Below are 15,423 nucleotides of genomic sequence, written 5' to 3'. Positions count from 1 at the left end.
ATCAGGAGCATCATTTCCAGCTCAGATCATGGTTCTATTTAAGTTGCAAATTAAGGTGAACTGTTATTAATCCGGCTTGGAGCAGAGACTTTCAGCGCTTAGCGCGCACCAAGACCTGTCAAAATAGAATTGATCTGTTCCCTCCGAGCAGCAGTCCTCATGTTAGCGAAATCAAATTGAAGGCTGTATGTTTTGAACCTTAATTTTATTTGACAGCTTATTGGCACTATTCATATACACCCCGGGAGAAAGCTGCTCCCAGCATCGCGCTTCCTCCTTTCTCCCGCTCCCCTGTGCAACTGCTTGACACCACAGGTCAGCGCTTATTTGTAATACCAACCTCAAGGAAGCACCTCGTCTGAAAAGCTAAGTGCCGAGTTCAGGCTCGTCTGTGTTGACGTGACCCACTCACCTCCCCTCCTGTAATGTGAGTGTCACCAGAAATGAATTTCAGGCCCGTAAAGAGAATTCAGACACGCTGGACACCCAAAGGGGTGATGGGGTGGCAGCAGAAAAGGCAGACAGTGCGCTCTCAGACCGCCTTGGAAAATGTTTGCTGTTTATAGTGAAACATTCCATGTGGCCAATTACAGAACTGCCCAGCATCACCGATCCCTTCCTTTTTAAGATAGGAAGGGGCGTAGAAGAGTTTGGTCAAACAAACATGCTCATCTACCAATGTTGTGATGTGTAACGCAGGCTGGGGAGAATGCTGAGCCCGTCAAATTGCTCATTTACTCAATGCAGATTTATTAAACACCAACTATGTGCTGGTACCAGCCTGGGAGCGATGATGGATAAAACTGAATGGTTCCTGCCTTCTTGGAACCATCAGTTGGCTGCGGGACAAAGACTAAACTAATAATAATAAATAAGCAAGTTAGAAAAAGAGATAGCCAAGCTTTTCCTTTTGGGACATGTTACCTCAGTTCCTTTTCCTTCCACTTCTCTCGGAAAACTCAAACCTTCGAGAGAGGCTGGGTAGTTCAGTTGGTAAGAGAATGGCTTTTGGAGTCACGTAGAACTAAGTGCTGATGCCGGCTTCACTCGTTTAGCTGAGTGGCCTCGGGAAAGTGACTTAACCTCTCTGAGTTTTATGTTCTCTCTCTACAAAATGCAGATAGCAACAGGACATGCCCTTACGGACTGTAGTGAGCTTCCGATGAGGCAAAATGTTTAGGAAGCATTGAGCACAGAACTTAGCGTGTAACATACATGGTAGCTGCCATTATTTCATTATTGTAGTTCGCATTTAAGACTTAGCTCAAATATCACCTAATCTGTAAAGGCATACCTGCCTTCCCTAGTAATATAGAACTCTGCACCTGTCCACCACAGCTCTTTGATGCTATCATTATAACAGTGTCACTTTTGAGCACTCCTGTGTCATCAGGAAATGTATATATCACCAGTGACTTTGATGCCCACAAATCCCAAGGGTAAGGATTATTCTTCCAACTTTGCAGTTCAGAGAATGGAAGCACAGAGACATATAAACTGTCCAAATGCAGCTGGGAAGCCATGGAACCAGAGCCATACCACAGGGCTGTGTGAACCCAAAGGTGCTTCTATTAAGTCATCCAGATTTTGCATCCGTTATAGCTCAAAGACCCTTCCACCCCTGCAGAGACAGCTCCCAGGAAGTCCCAGGAAACATAAATTAAGGCAAAGACCATTTAGCCAGCACTATCTTTGGTGATGTCATTGGCCACATCACTGTACCCTACACCGTGAAGTCAGGCGAAGGTTCCCATCCAAGACTGACTCCCAGGAGAGAGGCAGCAAAGGTGTATGGGTTCCTGGAGTGTAGTAACTCCCCAAGTCTCCCCTAAGTTATGCTCTCCCTTCCCATGTCTAAGTAAGCACCCAGTGGGTCGGCCGAGGAGGATGGAAGCAAGTGGTGGGTGGAAAAACTTGAACAGAGCCAAATCCCCAAGTCCCCAAATCCCCGCTCCAGGATTCTATATACCACATGGGGAAAAGAGACTTTCCCCTCCTCTGTGCATTTTCACAAGGGGCTCTAACTGAGTCAGTCCAGCGCTTGTAGACAGAATGAAGAGAGATTCATTCGCTTCCTAAGTATTTATGGAGTGGCCACTAGGTGTCAAGCATGGAATTAGGCACCGAGGAGGCTGGAGAACATGCAATGAACTTTTTCCCTGCATGGAATTTTTACGCTAATAGGGAAGACAGACATGAGTCCAATAGTCACACAAAAATACATCATACAAACTGGGTGGAAGAAAGAAAACAATGGGTCTAAGAGAACAGACGGGGGAAAGAAATCACAGAGGGCTTCCCTGAGGAGGTGGCATTTGAGCGGAGATGGGAAATTCCAAGTTGAGTGGGTGAGGGGCTGGGGGAGCGAAGGGAAGGGAAAGCACCCCATGTAGGCAGGGGTTGGATGATGCAAAGCTTTGCAGGTCCTCGTAAGGAGCTGAGATTTACCCTACGAGTTCATCCAGTCTGTTGGCCAGGAGGGAAAGGCTGGATGGAAGTGACCAGGGATATATGTCCATATGTAACCTGCCTGAAGGAGGAAGCTCTGTGCTCCCTCAGTGCATCTTTGTCTTCTCTTTCATGATGAAAAATTTTAAACTCCTACAAAAGTGAAACAGTATAATGAATCTCCATGTTCCCATTATCTAGCTGCAATAATTACTAACTCATGGCCAATCTTGTTTCGTTTATATTGCCACCCACTTCTCCTGTATCACAGTGAAGGAACTCCCAGACATGGTAACATTTCATTCATAAATCCTTAATTCGATTTAAATATCTAATCTCTATTTGCTTAATAACATTATACCTCCATGAGCTATGTGTTTCGCTGATTAGATTAGGATTCCCCCGTCTAGGAGGGATTTTATGCAGACACCGATTGGTTTCGAGGTCCGCAGCTTCTAACTCAGGGCCTGGCACAAGGAGGGACTTAATGGACAGTTATTGATGGAATGAAGGAACACGTGACCTGAATTTTAAAAAATGTCCATGAGTCAGAACATACTAGTAGACTGATCGATGTGTCCATATTGGCCTCAGCTATGGGATCTTGGCCCTAAGCACAAAACTGAAGTACAAAAACCTCTGTTCTCTCCCTCGCTCATGCTTCACTTCGAATTCGGCCCCCCAGACACAGAGCCATTGAGAGTGACTATATTACATGTTCCAGACGGAGCAAGACCATCATGTCAATGCCAATTTAAAAGGGGCTCTGGTCGCTCTGAGGGGTTCAAGAGAACAGCAAGCTTCAATGGAATAAACCATGAATTGAGAAGAAACTTCAGTCACACCATCTCTGCTTACCTCGGTGTCCCCAGGCACTAAATGGGCACAGAATATGAATGCTCCATGTGCCTTTCTCTAAAGGTCGTGTCCAAGACAGAAGAACCACGTGCCCTCTGAGGACAATAGCAATCAATCTCTCTCCCTGCTTCTATTTTGAGCTGATGGTGACTGTCCTGCTATTCTCTAAACTGGACCTTCTTCTGGCTCCCGATCCCCTCCAGAATCGTGCACACGCCACGGGGCAGAGTCTGTAACTTTAGATCAGCAGGTCCCGCCTGCCCCAGAGAAGTTAGTGCATTCCCAGGCTGTACCACATTTCCTCCTGGGGTAAGTTTTCAAGGCATCAGAGCAAGTGAAGTGATAACGGTCTTGGTTGAACACGTAGTCCTATTTCTGGTGCTCATAGGGAAAATGGAATTCCGGGAGGCCTTGCTAAACTTCCAGTTAGATCTCCACGTGACCGGGACCGGAAGGTGCACTTGAGCGTGTGTGTTGGATATGGGCACATATCGATCCATCGACTTTCCAGGGATCAGCCTCAGCCCTACAGGACCCCTCTCTTCTCTCCCACACATGGAACAGAGGGAAAGGGTTCAGAATCATTAATACCATGAGCTTCGGAGTCAGACAGGTTCAAGTCCCACCACTGCCCTTAGCTGTGTGACCTTGGGCAAGTCACATAACCTTTCTGAACATCAGTTTCCCCAACCATCAAATGAAAGTATTTCAATTTCGTTATGTCGTTGTGAGAGTTATAAGCAAGACAAGGATGGCAAACATCCCTGAATTGAATACACAGTTCCGGGCGCACAGCAAGTTCTCCATATGGGGCACTATTATCACTAATTCAACATCTATTAAGCCTCTCTTTGGGAAAACGGTGAGCCTCTGCAGCAGAAGCACCGGCTGAGTTCCCATGACAACTTACCTTTGACCTTCAATCTCCTTGGGTCTCAGTCTCCTCACCCATAACAGAGATGGGGGTGGTGGTGAGGGTAGACCAGATGATCTCTAAGGTCTTTGAGACCCAAGGTTCTATACGATGTGCAAGAGAAGTTGCCCCCCCCCCAGCTCACTCCTTATTGGGATCAGGGCAATGGATAGATCATTAGAAAGGGCTTAACAAAGGCAGCACAGTTCACAACTTGATGTTTAATTCAGGAGAGTGGCCATGTGCCAGCAGAGGCCAGGGAAATGACATGCTTCACTCTGAATAAGACAGGATGGTTCTGAGAACCAAGCTGGAAGACCAAGAAGAAAGAATGAGGTCACCAGAGCTGTCTTGGTTGGGAGCTCTCTGCTGCACAGAAGCCAGTGGTGCTCAGATCTGAAGCTTCCCTCCAAGCTGACTCTTGCTCATTCTGTACACAGGGGCATGGGTTCAAATCCTGACTTGGCCAAGCCCTAGCTGGGGTAACTCGGACAATGATGATAAGGTCAATCGTGAACATTTACCAGGCGCTTTACTATATGTTTCCAGCACTGAGACTTTATCATGAATTATCCGACTCGATTCTCAAAACAACTCCAGGAAGTGGGGAACAATGACTATCCTTATTGCTTGGTGGTAAACTGAGACCCAAAAAGATGAGGTGTCTTGTTCAGGTCATAGTATAAAGGTCAAAGCAGGAATTTAAATCTGGCCAGTAAAAACTCAGACCACTGCTTAATCTCTATCTTCCTCTATTAAATTTGGTTTCTTCATATTTTAAAAGTAAATAATAGTGTCCACCTTACAGACTTAAAAATAAGTCTTTCTGGGTGCGCCTGGGTGGTGCAGTCGGTTGAATGTCCAACTCTTGATTTTGGCTCAGGTCGTGATCTCAGGGTCGTGAGATCGAGCCCCACATTGGGCTCTGCACTCAGTGCAGAGTCTGCTTGGGATTCTCTCTCCCTCTCCCTCTGCCTCTCTCGCTCATGCTCTCTCTAAAATAAATAAAATTAAAATAAGGAAAGAAAGAAAGAACGAAAGAAAGAAGGAAAGAAAATAAGTCTTTCTGTTTCCACTATTCTGAGAGCTTTAAATATTAATTCGTGTAATGCTAAAAATAGACCGATGAATAAGATATTATACTATTATTACCCCATTTCATAGATGAGGGGACTGAGGCATGGGGTTTAAGCAGCTTGTTCAGTCCCCATGGCTTGAGAGTGGGAGAATCAGGATCTGAACCCAGGACTTGTTTTTAAGTCAGTGAGGAAATGCAACTAGAAGTTTTTGCTGGGGCAAAAAAAAAAAAAAAAAAAAAGGAGAAGACTTTGATAATGCAGAAATCTGACAAACACCACCTCAGCCAGATGATTAAGGTCAGTACCAACAGGGATAGGTCCTTTTGTTAGTATGTCCCCTTGATATGATATGATGACACTCCCAAAACACATAACCTCGGTCTAATCATAAGAAAAATATCAGAAATATCCCAATTTAGGGGCATCCTAGAAAAGAGCTGACCGAAACTCCTCAAAACTGGGAAGGTCATCAGAATATAAGGAAAAGCCGGGAAATTGTCACAGCCAAGAGGACCTTAAGGAGACCCTGTGATTAAATGTAGTGGGGTGTCCTGGATGAGATAGTAGGATGGCACAGGAAAAAGACATTAGATAAAAACCAGGGAGATCTGAATAAAGCACGGGCATTAATTAACAACCACGTATCAATACCCGTTCCTGGAATGGGACAAATGCCGCGTTAATGTCAGGCGTTAGTAATCAGAGAAGCTGGGCATGAGGTGTATGAGAACTCGCTGTACTGCCTTCACAACCTCTCTGTAAATTTAAAGCTATTCTATTTCTTTTTTAATTTTTTAAAAAAGATTTTATTTATTTGTCAGAGAGAGAGAGAGGGAGCACAAGCAGGGAGCCCGACATGGGACTTGATCCCAGGACCCCGGGATCATGACCTGAGCCGAAGGCAGATGCTTCACCAACTGAGCCACCCAGGCGCCCCTCGTTAAAACTATTCTAAAAGACAAAGGTTATTATTTTTTTTTTTCTGAATTCAAAAGAGGGAATTTTTTAAAAAAGCAGATATACTCTGAGAGAGACAGAGTAGCAGAGTTGCCAAAACTGTGAACTCTGGAGCCAGGTGTCCTGGTTCAGATCCCAGCTGTGCCACTTGGACAGAGAGCTGAGCCCTGAACCACACGGGTTTGAACTGCGTGGGTCCAGTCATACGTGGTTATTCTTCAGTCAAGACAGTGCGGTATCATAAATGTATTTTCTCTTCCTTGTGATTTTCCTCATCACATTTTCTTTTCCCTAGCTTACTTTATTGGAAGAATACAGCACGTAATACATAGGGCATACACAATATGTGTTAATCAGCTGTTTATGTCCTCAGTAAGGGTTTCAGTCAACAGGAGGCCATTAGTAGTTAAGTTTTTGGGGAACTGAAAGTTATACGTGGATTTTCAACTATGCGGGGTGGGGGGTGGGTGCCCTTAACCCCCCTGTTCAAGGGTTGTATTGCTTTGCTGTCTTTCTGCTTCAATGGCATCATTGAAAAAATGAGATTATGACAGTAGTATAATTCCTAGTTTTGCTGAGAGGACTAAATCAGTTATTCTAGGGAAAATGCAAGGAGGAACGCCCAACACAGGGGAAGGTACTATATGTTGTTGTTTTGTTGTGGTTTACATCAATGAAAAAAAAACTTTTAAAGGTGAGTTCATATTGGGGCACCTGGGTGGTGCACTCAGTTGAGCGGCTCAGGTCATGATCTCAGGGTCACGAAATGGAGCCCCACATCATCGGGCTCTGCACTCAGCAGGGAGTCTGCCTCTCTTTCTCTTTCTCCCTCTGCCCCTCCTCCCCATGCTCTCTCTCTCTCTCAAATAAACAAATCTTTAAAAAAATAAAGGGGAGTTCATATCATTTCATGTTTTAACTCCATAAAAATATTTCTTCTTTCTTTTTTTCATAAAAACATTTCATGATACTAACCTGAGTTAGCTTTTTTTTCCCCTCATTGGTGATTCTGGCCACAAGTCACCATCTCCACATTTCCCCCTAGGGTTCAATAACAGCCTTCTGCTGTTTGCGTGCCCATTGTCAGTTTTCCATGTTTTTGGTGACAGCATGTTGGTTTTCCTTTGTAGAGATCCCTGACTCCCAACTTCAAGAATAGGCACATGGCCCTTACTTGGCACATTGGTGCATTTGGCTCCTGAGCCATAGTGATTGGCTCAGGAATGTGCATGTGACCTAGACTGAGCCAGTGGGAGTTTTCTCTGGGACTTTGGGATGATTGGCATAGGGTGGTCATGACAGAAGAACCTATCAGAGAAAGGCTGCAGAGCTAAGCAACAGGAAACAGCAATAACATCTGAATGGCACTGCTTGAGCTTTTACAATCAAAGTTGACATTCACTGGGCACTTGGTATGTATTAGGCACTATTCTTAGCACCATTTTAATTCTTATAAATACTCCATACACAATGAATAGGTGCAGGCAGATGATTTTTATCTCTATCATGAATTTTTTTTTAATTAAAAACAGTCCCAAACTCATCCAAATGGGCTGTGTGGGAGGAGGAAAAAAATCTTTACCTTCAAAATAAACTGAATTTTGGTGATAAACCTTTGAGTGTTTTCAGCAAAAATAGTGAGGTTTTGAGGACAAAGAAAAATAATTGACCTCTGATGGAGAAAAGCGATTCTGTTAAAAGAACTAAAAAAAGGGAAATTAACTTTGTAATGATTTTTTTATCCGTTTTTATTAATAAAATTTAAATACAGTGCCTTTAGAAAGCTAATTGCTCTTCAGCTCTTGGAAAATATTTTGTGAAAGGGCAGTGATTAGTTATCAAAATGTTCAGTCACTATTTTCTCAGAGCAGAGATAATTTTCATCTCCAGAAACTGTCTGTTAGAAGTTAATGTTCACCCCTTCATGTCTGGGTAAATGCAGAGAAATGGCACAGAGGTCACAGTCAGCTGGGAAAAGGTTAATAGATGTTTGTGGTGCGCCTTTCACAGAGATGTGTTTGATTTTATTAGATTTGTTCACGACATGCTTACAAGAGACGATTAAAATCTCTTCATAACTGGTCTCCTAAGCCACCCCTAAAAAACACATCAAAACGCCAAAATCATACATCAACCCCTACTCAAATCCTTACAGAATCATGCAGACTCTCCTTAACGTGCACGGAACCTACACTAACCAGTTGATCTCACCATATTCTCTGCTCTCTGCTTTCTGGCACTTTTCCTCTCTCTCAGATACACTATGCACACTCTCACCCATGTACACATCCAAACACACACACTCTCACACCTACACAGACTCATCTATGTATATACATACAGATATTTACCATTACGCCTAAGCATCTATACATAAACCCAAAGACAAACCCACACCTGTACACACACTCATACCTACCCAAACTCACAATACAGACACATACACACTCACACCCACCCACACATGCACAACTACACATCTACGCAGACCTTGCACACACACACTCACACCTCTACACACCCACCATACTAAGCCACAATAATGCATACACTTTTCAGTTCTCACCAAACACACCCTGCTCGACACCCACTTCCCTGCCTTCGCCTGCACTGTTCCTTCTACCCCAAACCCCTCCCCTTGGCACCTCCACAAACTGAAATCCTACCCGTGCTTCCCAGATCCAGCTCAAATACCACAGAGCCCAACTCTCCAGCTGGAACGCATTTCTGAATTTTCTGTACCTCCAGAACATTCTCTCCTGCCCTTGACTTCTCAAGGGGAGGGGTCTGGGGTAGAAGGAACAGTGCAGGCGAAGGCAGGGAAGTGGGCTCAACCCATGCATCTAGTGCTCTACTGTTGCAGGCCCTGCAGGATGTGTGGAGACTGCAATCATGAACAGTGCAGGCCTGGCCCTTATCCTCAGAGTTTCCACTCTGGTTGGAGAAGAGAAGTCAAAGCTCAAGAGCAGTAAAGAGAGATAATGGCCATGCTGGGAGATAACAGGATGCTGCCAAAGAAAGAGCTTCCTGCTCTGGAAGGGGACCAAAAGATGCTTCCAACAGGAAGTGACTTCCGACTGAGCCAGACCGGCGGAGCTGGAGTTTGGCTTGCTAAGGGGTTCCATCTTTATTCTTAGGGCAACTGAAGTGGGTGGAGGGGCAAGGGCAGGGATTATTGAATCCTTTTCATCAGGGGAGGGACAAAATCAACCTGATGTATTAGAACACTTCTTCCCGAGGCAGTGCAGAGAAAGGGTTTGTGGCTAGAAGATTTTGAAGGCAAAGTGATGGGCTGGGAGGCGGCTGCATTCATCTGCATGAGTGGGACACGGGACCACGTTGGTGAGGCCGGCATGAACTTGAGATCTCCAAGTGGTACCATCAAGAGAACTTAGAGACGGACTGTAGGACTGTATGGGCATGGGGACCGAAGACCTGTTTGTCTTGAGTGATAGTTCTGTTGAAGAGCTGGCCTGGCCTGGCTTCCACAACCATGTGACCCCCATGGGCTGCAGCATATAGCACTCACCCACTGGTCAGCTCCATAAATATTTGCTGAATTGAACCTGGTTCAGACTGATGCATACCCTCCATTTTTACTCAGAATTCCAAGTTAAAAGAGGAGAGGAGCCTGTTTACTCAGGTCCTCTCCTTGGAGACAAGACAATAGGGATTGCTAAATTAAAAATCAGAGAGGAAGTTTATTAAAACCGACAATGGGAGCAGAGTTCACACTGCCTATGCTCCAGGTTGTCTGGCCCCGCTTAGCTCATTTCATAACCAAGGGGCAAAGAGGTCTTAAAACAAACACTTGGCATGTGTGAAACATCGGAACGCATTTCACTCCACTCAATAAGCAGTGATTTACTCCCAAGCTGGAGAAAATATGTGTAATTAACTCTTCAGGAAGATGAATTTGGGGAGAAAAACAAAACAAACAGGAGGCCAATTTCTTTCTACCTGAAATATAAAGTCTTTCAAAGGACATGAGATAACTGGCTGTGAAGGGAATTTAAACTGATTTAATATCCATATTTAGCATAAACAGCATCACCGATTAGCATCACTTCTTGCCTCTGCATGCAAATCTAATGCAGCTTTACACGTGAGTCATTTTGGGTCTTGGGGTTGCTGCTTGAAACCAAAAGCAGAGCTGAACTTGATTGATCTGGAAATCACAACAAGGATGCTGGAGTCACGACTGTGGCCTGAAAGGAAGTTGAAATGTGCTCTACCTAGAGCACTTTGCAGTGGAGACCAGTGATTTCCGTTTTAAACCAAGACCCCATCTAAAGTTTGTCCAAGATGGCTAGAGTCTGCTGAAACCAGAGGTCACACTGGAACCAGCTTTTTCCTGTGTGGTGTACGCAAACAAACTTCTACAGAGATACTGCTGAAGGGTGGTGTGCGTCAAACCCACCCTGTCTTCGAGGCCACGGGGCCTCCGATGGCCACTGGCAGAGTGAAACCAAGGCTGCTTTTCAACAATGAGGTACAGTATCGGCTTCTTTTGAATGCCTGGTCTTAAATGCAATTATTCAAGCTGGTGGGATCGTGAAACTTTGGTGTAAGAACCTCTCCTCGGGGGAGGCTGATCAAAAATGCAGATTCCTAGACTTTTGGAGTGTCTGCATCAGTAGGTCTGGGATGAGGGCTGGGAATTTGACTTTTCAACCAGGATCCTCGGTCATTCTGCTCTAGGTGGTCTGAGGAACATATTTTGGGAAGCACCAAATGGATCATACCTCTGGCCACCAGCAGGATTAAATACGGCGTAAGTGGGGCGCCTGGGTGGCTCAGTCGTTAAGCGTCTGCCTTCGGCTCAGGTCATGGTCCCAGGGTCCTGGGATCAAGCCCCGCATCGGGCTCCCTGCTCTGCGGGAAGCCTGCTTCTCCCTCTCCCACTCCCCCTGCTTGTGTTCCCTCTCTCTCTGTGTCTCACTCTGTCAAATAAATAAAATCTTTAAAAAAAAAAAAAATAAAAATAAATACGGCGTAAGTAAAAGATGGAAATCTTTCTTCTAGGGTTGCTTATGTAACCAGTGGCAATTGCCAGCAGATCTAAAATAAGTTTAATCAGCTATTAGGGCCTTAATTAAATTCCTCTCAGTTGAAATTTCAGAATTGCCTAATTGTTACACAGCTCACATTGGAGCAGTTGCTTTTTTTTTTATCTCCCATAATAACTGCTCTCAGGATAATCTAATATCTTTATGGACAGCAGTGTCAACTGTCTTGGAATCCAGCACTGATCTGGTAATTCATGGAGATGAGTTTTGATCGCTGCTATTTCCACGAACAACCCGCATATCTGCTTCCATTCTCCTCTTGAGCTTCAGCCAATGGGAGAAGAGCTCAATGCTTGTTCAACCTCGAATTTAAAAGTGAAAGTCTCTGGAACAATGAGCCACCATTTCCTTCAGAAGTTCACTTCTAATCCCCAGTCCTCTAGAGTCCTTGTGCTGCCAGGTCCCAAGGGATGGAGAGAAGTTCTATCTCTTTGGTTTACTTTTAATTTTTTGTGTGCTCTTGATAGTGATGTGTCCTGGTAACTAGCTCAACAGTTAATAGTGTTTCCTTTGTCTTCTTTGGCTCCACTTTGGAACGATACAACATTAGAAACTTGAAAATTCAGCAAAGCATAAAAAAGAGCTCACTTATAATGACTAACTTCTTGAACACGCTCTTGGGATGGATCCATCGGTCCTCCCTGGGCCGCAGTGACGATTATTAAATAATTAATAAGTATAAGAGCCATATTTCTTGAGCCCCAGTGATCACCCCAACCTACCTTTTCTCGTCTCACCCTGACAACTCTGTAAGGAAAAGCCCATCATCAGCCTTGTCTGACCAGCTGAGAAACAGGGAGCTCATGTGACTTGCCCAAGATCCAACAGTGATTGGGGGCATCTGGACTGTGACTTCAGAGCCTGGGGCCATTGCCACCGCCTGCCCTGTTCCCAGGGCTGCCATCATCTGTGCTTCGGGATATACTAGGACAAACAGGAGCAGTTTGCTCTGTTGAAGGAATATTCCATGGATCAATCTGAAAGACCCTGCTGCAGAAAGAGTTGTGTCCTGGGGAGCTGGGACACTGAGGCAGGAGGAGGCGAGAGAACAGTCAGAGGTAGTGGTCTCACAGGTCTCTTTCCCGAAGGCCTGTTTTACTTCCTCAGTTTACCCATGAGCTGACTGTTCTAAGGACCCTGGATTCCTCCACGGGAAATGCAGAACCGCAGTCAGCCCTTTCAGGCTTGACGTTGAATTCCGCCGCTACCAACACCCGACATCCAAAAGGCAATTAGAATAATAGATCAGGGGGAAAAAAAATCAACCACTCAAATGTGAACTGAGTGACAATTAGGTAATTTGGGGATTTCAACCAAGAGGAATGTAATTAAGGCTCTAACAGCTGATTGGACTTTTTCTTCACCTCTGTGGTAATCTCCAAGCGTTACATAAGGGGCCATAGAAGGGAGGATTCCATCTTCCCTTTGTATCATGGTGTACTTGAGACGCTGACGGTCAAGGCCGTGCATCTCTGTCTACCTCGTGGCATGTGTTGTTATCAAAACTGGAACGTAACTTGGTTGAAATCCTTATAGGACTGCTGCCTTGGAGAAGAAAACCAGAGTGGATACAGGTCTGCAAAAGCAGCTTAGGAAGAGATGTGAATGGGGCAGGGGACAATCACAGAACGTGGGCGGCGGTGGGGGGAGGGGGGCGGTGGCGGCAAGCACATAACACTGAATGAGAATCTGACCTCAGATCAGTCCTCTATAACAATAATAGGGATAATCACTATCATTTTTAACACCTTCACAAAGACAATTTAGAAATAGGCTCACAGTTTCCCTTTTGACCTTCCAATGTACTTTTTCTGGGTAAATTTCAGAGATCAGTGTGGTTTCTACTCGTGAGATAAATGAAATGCCATTTGTGATGTGGCCGAGTAAAGAGCTCTTTCTTGAGTGTTTACCTGAAGGATATTTAGCAGTTCTCGCTCCCTTGGAAGAATTGCCAATAAACGTTAGGATGTAGTCAAGAGAGGCATGCTCCAATCTGGGCTGATACCTGGGAGGACAGCTCCTTGGTTGGGATTATCAAGTCATTCTTCATTCTCACCAGCCTGAAAATTATGACAAGGCTGGGCATGAATACAGATGGGATGCCTCCTTTTACTCTTGGGCAAACTTTTTTTTTTTTATAATGGAAACTTTGAAAAGTGGCAAACATTTTGGGCTCAGTGTGTAACAGTTTATAAAAGGAGATAAGTTCCAGGTAATTAAATCGCAGACCAAGGAAGCAAGAGACTTCAATGCATCAAACCTGACTTGAGGGGTGGAACAGGCCAAAAGCTGATGGATTTCCTCACTCAGCATTATGTAAAAAAGCCAGTTCCATTTGGATCTTGGCCCTGAATGAAGTTAACCTCACTGACAGTGTCTGCAGAGTTTTAAAATAAGGTTAAAAGACCCGAAGGTATCGATTAAGCTGCGAAGCATTTCATCCCCTCACCCGTGAAGTTCCTGGGTTGTCCAAGTGGGGTGCTCGGAACTTGGTGTCACGTCTCTGATGGGCATTTGTTCTTCCGTATCTGGGGCAAACTAATAAATCTAAATCTTTGAGCTGGACGGTTTCCTCCTTCCAGATGAAAAGGGCAAGCCAGGGGTTGGTGCCGGAGGCCCTGCTAGTTATTAGGAGGATGCTAACCAAAGCCCCTGTGTGTGGGTGAGCTCCATCCCTCTGATGAAATGCACTGATCACAGTTCCAATTCTCCTCAGGTAAGACGGCATTTTGACAATCATTTTTCTTTGCTCAGCTGAGACCCCAAACTACTTTGCTCCAGGCTTGTCTGAGCCCTCAGGTATTCCGGCGAGAGGATCCTTTGAAATACTAAAGCCAACAGAAGATTTAATGGTGAGGAAACAGTAATAAGCTTATCTAGAGCTTTGCCCACTATTAAAAACATGATTAGTAGGAGGCAGTGGGGGAGAGGAGGATCCCCTTAGGATGGGCTAGATGAGACTCGCTATTTCAGAACACTGAGCCTAAGTAACGCTCCACTGTCAATCCAATTTCACCCAAACTGATTATCCTCATCTTGGACACTCATGAACAATTCCAGAGCGCTGTCATTACTGGGATGAAACTCAGATCTTGGTGACCAACCAGGCAGCTACTCGGCATTTCCTGTTGAATTATACTGGCAAACTCATAGTTTAAAAGACTCTTGGGGTCAGAAGACCCAAGTTCAAGTTCAACTACGGTGCTTATGAGCTGTGTCACCTCAGTTAAATCAAAGCTTTTCAGATCTCCACAAATTGTTTCCAATGACTCTGAGCATTAACAACCAATAGGCAAAGCTAGCCTCTAGGCTTTCAGCCACGCAGGGTTGGATTACATGGATTCATGGGTGAATTCATTCACCAAATGTTTACAGAGTGCCTACTATGTGCCATAAATGGTTCTAACACTGGTGATACGGCAGCAAGTAGATTCAAAGCTGGGGGTCAGCAAACTGCAGCCCGAGGTACTTGTATAGCCCATGACCTAAGAATGGATTTTACATTTTTAAGTGGTTGAAAAAAAACCCAAAAGAATCATATGCTGTCACACGTGAAAATTGTACGAGATCTGAATTTGTGTCCATAAATGAAGTTTGATTGGAACACAGCCATGCTCATTTCCTTATATGCTGTTTAAGGTCATTTTCACACTAAGACAGCAGAACTGAGCACTTGCCAACTAGGCAAGTGGCCCACAAAGCCTACAATATTTACTAGCTGCCCTTTACAGAAAATGTTTGCCAACCCTTGATCTAAGTTCCTGTCTCTAAGGGACCCACTCACTCACCAGAAAAATGAAATAAAAGGCCCAACAGAATCAGTTATAAAATAAAATAGAGAATGACAAGTGCCAGAGGTGGAAAGGTGAAATAAATTGGTAGGGGGCGGGCCTCAGGAGTGGGGGAGCAGGTCTGGTGGGAGAGGTGAGAAATTACAGATGGAGGGGCAACTGGGAAGGGGGTGGGTTGCAGAGGAGGCACAGAGGTGGGAAAACCAGAATGGAGAGAAGTAACTTCTAGGATGAATGAATTGCATGGACAAAAGCATCACAGTTGAGCCAATGGACATGTTTGTTGAAGGAAGTTCAACAAATTGGAT

General features: G+C 44.8%; 1 protein-coding gene across 1 annotated transcript in view; it reads right to left on the bottom strand.

The window, feature by feature from the left end:
- Positions 1-15,423, bottom strand: part of GRIN2A (glutamate ionotropic receptor NMDA type subunit 2A) — a 379,633-nt gene that overhangs the window by 89,929 nt on the left and 274,281 nt on the right. The window lies entirely within an intron of this gene.

Source organism: Halichoerus grypus, chromosome 6 (assembly GCF_964656455.1).
Source record: "Halichoerus grypus chromosome 6, mHalGry1.hap1.1, whole genome shotgun sequence".
Taxonomy (NCBI): domain Eukaryota; kingdom Metazoa; phylum Chordata; class Mammalia; order Carnivora; family Phocidae; genus Halichoerus; species Halichoerus grypus.
Note: the sequence above shows the minus strand (reverse complement) of the source record. Positions and strands in the feature narration are given on the sequence as shown.